The 5,000-nt window shown below is 62.7% G+C and overlaps 2 non-coding genes across 2 annotated transcripts; both read left to right on the forward strand.

The window, feature by feature from the left end:
* Window positions 1–310: 310 nt before the first annotated feature.
* Window positions 311–429, forward strand: LOC130864074 (5S ribosomal RNA). Its single transcript, XR_009055782.1, has one exon. It is a non-coding gene; the product is annotated as a 5S ribosomal RNA (ribosomal RNA).
* A 2,771-nt stretch (window positions 430–3,200) lies between these two features.
* Window positions 3,201–3,319, forward strand: LOC130864075 (5S ribosomal RNA). Its single transcript, XR_009055783.1, has one exon. It is a non-coding gene; the product is annotated as a 5S ribosomal RNA (ribosomal RNA).
* The last annotated feature ends 1,681 nt before the right edge of the window (window positions 3,320–5,000 follow it).

Consider the following 5,000-nt stretch of genomic DNA (forward strand, 5'->3'; position numbering starts at 1 on the left):
ACAAGGTCGGTGGGTAGGGCTGGCTGGCGACTGCTGCTGGCCCTGGAGCCCGGCTCCGAGCCGGGGCAGAGGGCTGAGGAGGGCCTAGCTGGCAGGCTGGCTGGCGGGCGGCTTGGAGGGGCTCGTCCGTCCGTGCGTCCGTCCGTCCGTCCTTCCTTTCTTCCTTCCTTCCTTCCGGACTCGGACTCCGGAGGGCGAAGGTGCGTGGGGGCGTGGGGGCGTGGGGGCGTGGGTGCGGGCTGGCGTGCAGGAGCGCAGGCCAGCGTTGCAGCAGCCGGCTCTTGGGGCACGACAGCGACAACACACCTCCGTCTACGGCCATACCACCCTGAACGCGCCCGATCTCGTCTGATCTCGGAAGCTAAGCAGGGTCGGGCCTGGTTAGTACTTGGATGGGAGACCGCCTGGGAATACCGGGTGCTGTAGGCTTTTTTTTGTTTTTTCCTTCTCCTCTTTGGCCCCTTTTGGCCTTCGCGACCGCGGGCCGATGGCCAGCCCGGACCAGGACACCACCAGGACAATCCGCACCCCGGAAAGAGGGCGCACCTCTCACAAGGTTCCAAATCCACCCACCGCTCAGAGCCCTCAGGCACGCAGGAAACCCACCCACGAGGGGAAACACCCGAGTGGGGAAGGAATGCCAGGACCACTGAAGGAAGTGAAGACTCACTCGCTGCGTGGGGTGGGTGTCACGGGTGGGAGCTGGACGGGCACTGGCAGGCCCTCGGGAGCCGGAGCGAGGGGCGAAGGACGAGGGACGAGGGGCGAGGGGCGCCTGGCATAGCAGCCCCGCACAGCACAACACTGTGTATGCATTCAGGAAGAGATCGCCACGCCCCCTCCACGCAATGCACGCGGTGGACGCGGTCTAAGAGCAAGCAGGCTCCACCCACCCACTCCCGGGGATGGGGTGTGCGCCCACCTGCGTGCCTGTGTGCCTGCTTGCCTGTGTGTAATGTGCAATGTGCGTGCTTATGTGAGAAGCCCCATGTGGGTGCACGTGTCTTCGTGTAGGTCTCATTAGGCTCCTTTGTGTTTGTGTGTGTGTGTTGTGCGTGCATGCTTGTGCGTGCGTATGCGTGTCTGGGGTTTTGCCTGCTTTTGTCTCTGCTCGGGAGTGTGTGCATTCTTGCATGATTGTGTGTGCTGTGCGTGCGTGCGTGCCCGTGTGGATGTACGTCTGGGTGTCCACGTGCTTGCGTGTCTATCTGTAGGCTCCGATCGCGTGCGTGCTTACACGCGTGCTTGAGTGTGTTTCGAGTGTGTGTGTATGCTTGTGCGCCGGCCCGAGTGCCTAGGGGCATGCGCGCGTGCACGAGGGGCAGCTCCCACGCACGGGTGCCCTCTAGGGCTCGCTCGGCTGGTGGGCTTGTCCCCGGTGGGATGGGATGCCAGATATCAACAGTTGGTTGCCTCCTGAACCCAACCTGAGAGGCCAAGGCCTGGGCGCAGGGATGGAATCTGTGAGATGGAGGCCAACCACCGAGGTCCAAGATGGGCATGGAGTCAAGAAGCTGGACGCTCAGGCGCTGTTCCACCTAAGCCCTCCGGTGGAACTATCTATCTATCTATCTATCTATCTATCTATCTATCTATCTATCTATCACCCAGAGCCAAGCCGAGAGGTCTGTGCTGTGCTGTGCTGTCCTGTGCTGTGCTGTGCTGACAGTTTCAGATGCCAGTCGACAGCATCCTTATGACAGTCCAGGCTCAGGAAGGTCCTGCTCAGCCCCAGAGGTGGGTGCAGAAGGAACAGACGTGCCTTCTTGACTCTTCCTTGATGGAAGGAGCGGTAGGTGGGGGATGCCGGGTGGCCCGTTGGAAATAAGGATACATAGCCCAAGAGAGTTCTGGCCCGGGACCTGCCCCCGCCGCCACCGTCCACGAGCAGAGAGCGCCAAGACCCAGTTCCAAGTTCCCTCGGCCCCACCGGTCGGCCCAGGAGCATCTTCCACGCTGGACAGCCTGCCTTTTTCTCTTCTCCCCCACGCGCAGGGCGGGCGTGCCGCCCACATCACGGGGAGGCATCTTCAATGGGGGACTGGATGGCCCCGCTGGCTGACGATAGGGGATAGGGGTGGGACTGGGGGTGGGGGTGGACTTGGGGCAGAACTGGAATCTTGGGAGCTGGCATTCCAAGTTCCAAAGAGAGAACCCAAGGTTTCTCTGGACGGCGAGGAAGCACACGCGCGCGCGCGCACAGGCACACAGTCTCTTAGAGAGACCCAATCCCAGGCTTTCTAGATTCTCCAGGAGGAGGGGCTTACTCTGGGGAGCGGAGGAAGAGGAGCAGGAGCAGGAGCGGGGGGGGGGGGGGGGGGACAGGTAGAGGAAGAGGTGGAGGAGGAGGAGGATTAGGAGGAAACTACAGTTCCCCAATGATGAGAGACTAGCGCCTAGCCACTACCAGACCCGTCGAGACACCACCGTAGGTAGGGCACCAGCAAGACAGTGTCTAGAAGGATGCCCCAAGCGATCCGACCGCTTTGCCTGAGCCTATCTGGGCACCTCCCCGGCGAACTCCTCATGCCACCCCATCCCAGTCCCACCCCATCCCCACCATCACCCCTTCCCGGGCGCCGCCCATGTCCCCGGACCCAACCGCCACGCCTCCACCAGAGGGGACACAAGTGGCCCGCGGGACGACAGAGGCCAGGAGCTGGCTCTCTACCTGGCAACAGTCCCCAGGTGGAGGGAGAGTCGGGGTCCAAAGCCGACCCGTGCCCTGGAAGTCCCTGAGGCCCTGTCAAAGCCGACACCCGTGGATACCCCACCGAGGGAGGCCGAGGGCGGGCAAGGGAGGAGCCAGCTTGCGGGCCAACAAACCTGCCAGGGGCACGGTTGGGGCGCGGTGAGGGTGCCCGATGATGAGGAACGGGAGACGAGGGAGACAAGGTCGGTGGGTAGGGCTGGCTGGCGACTGCTGCTGGCCCTGGAGCCCGGCTCCGAGCCGGGGCAGAGGGCTGAGGAGGGCCTAGCTGGCAGGCTGGCTGGCGGGCGGCTTGGAGGGGCTCGTCCGTCCGTGCGTCCGTCCGTCCGTCCTTCCTTTCTTCCTTCCTTCCTTCCGGACTCGGACTCCGGAGGGCGAAGGTGCGTGGGGGCGTGGGGGCGTGGGGGCGTGGGTGCGGGCTGGCGTGCAGGAGCGCAGGCCAGCGTTGCAGCAGCCGGCTCTTGGGGCACGACAGCGACAACACACCTCCGTCTACGGCCATACCACCCTGAACGCGCCCGATCTCGTCTGATCTCGGAAGCTAAGCAGGGTCGGGCCTGGTTAGTACTTGGATGGGAGACCGCCTGGGAATACCGGGTGCTGTAGGCTTTTTTTTGTTTTTTCCTTCTCCTCTTTGGCCCCTTTTGGCCTTCGCGACCGCGGGCCGATGGCCAGCCCGGACCAGGACACCACCAGGACAATCCGCACCCCGGAAAGAGGGCGCACCTCTCACAAGGTTCCAAATCCACCCACCGCTCAGAGCCCTCAGGCACGCAGGAAACCCACCCACGAGGGGAAACACCCGAGTGGGGAAGGAATGCCAGGACCACTGAAGGAAGTGAAGACTCACTCGCTGCGTGGGGTGGGTGTCACGGGTGGGAGCTGGACGGGCACTGGCAGGCCCTCGGGAGCCGGAGCGAGGGGCGAAGGACGAGGGACGAGGGGCGAGGGGCGCCTGGCATAGCAGCCCCGCACAGCACAACACTGTGTATGCATTCAGGAAGAGATCGCCACGCCCCCTCCACGCAATGCACGCGGTGGACGCGGTCTAAGAGCAAGCAGGCTCCACCCACCCACTCCCGGGGATGGGGTGTGCGCCCACCTGCGTGCCTGTGTGCCTGCTTGCCTGTGTGTAATGTGCAATGTGCGTGCTTATGTGAGAAGCCCCATGTGGGTGCACGTGTCTTCGTGTAGGTCTCATTAGGCTCCTTTATGTTTGTGTGTGTGTGTTGTGCGTGCATGCTTGTGCGTGCGTATGCGTGTCTGGGGTTTTGCCTGCTTTTGTCTCTGCTCGGGAGTGTGTGCATTCTTGCATGATTGTGTGTGCTGTGCGTGCGTGCGTGCCCGTGTGGATGTACGTCTGGGTGTCCACGTGCTTGCGTGTCTATCTGTAGGCTCCGATCGCGTGCGTGCTTACACGCGTGCTTGAGTGTGTTTCGAGTGTGTGTGTATGCTTGTGCGCCGGCCCGAGTGCCTAGGGGCATGCGCGCGTGCACGAGGGGCAGCTCCCACGCACGGGTGCCCTCTAGGGCTCGCTCGGCTGGTGGGCTTGTCCCCGGTGGGATGGGATGCCAGATATCAACAGTTGGTTGCCTCCTGAACCCAACCTGAGAGGCCAAGGCCTGGGCGCAGGGATGGAATCTGTGAGATGGAGGCCAACCACCGAGGTCCAAGATGGGCATGGAGTCAAGAAGCTGGACGCTCAGGCGCTGTTCCACCTAAGCCCTCCGGTGGAACTATCTATCTATCTATCTATCTATCTATCTATCTATCTATCTATCTATCTATCTGTCTATCACCCAGAGCCAAGCCGAGAGGTCTGTGCTGTGCTGTGCTGTGCTGTCCTGTGCTGTGCTGTGCTGACAGTTTCAGATGCCAGTCGACAGCATCCTTATGACAGTCCAGGCTCAGGAAGGTCCTGCTCAGCCCCAGAGGTGGGTGCAGAAGGAACAGACGTGCCTTCTTGACTCTTCCTTGATGGAAGGAGCGGTAGGTGGGGGATGCCGGGTGGCCCGTTGGAAATAAGGATACATAGCCCAAGAGAGTTCTGGCCCGGGACCTGCCCCCGCCGCCACCGTCCACGAGCAGAGAGCGCCAAGACCCAGTTCCAAGTTCCCTCGGCCCCACCGGTCGGCCCAGGAGCATCTTCCACGCTGGACAGCCTGCCTTTTTCTCTTCTCCCCCACGCGCAGGGCGGGCGTACCGCCCACATCACGGGGAGGCATCTTCAATGGGGGACTGGATGGCCCCGCTGGCTGACGATAGGGGATAGGGGTGGGACTGGGGGTGG

Source organism: Chionomys nivalis, chromosome 21 (assembly GCF_950005125.1).
Source record: "Chionomys nivalis chromosome 21, mChiNiv1.1, whole genome shotgun sequence".
NCBI classification, from domain to species: Eukaryota; Metazoa; Chordata; class Mammalia; order Rodentia; family Cricetidae; genus Chionomys; species Chionomys nivalis.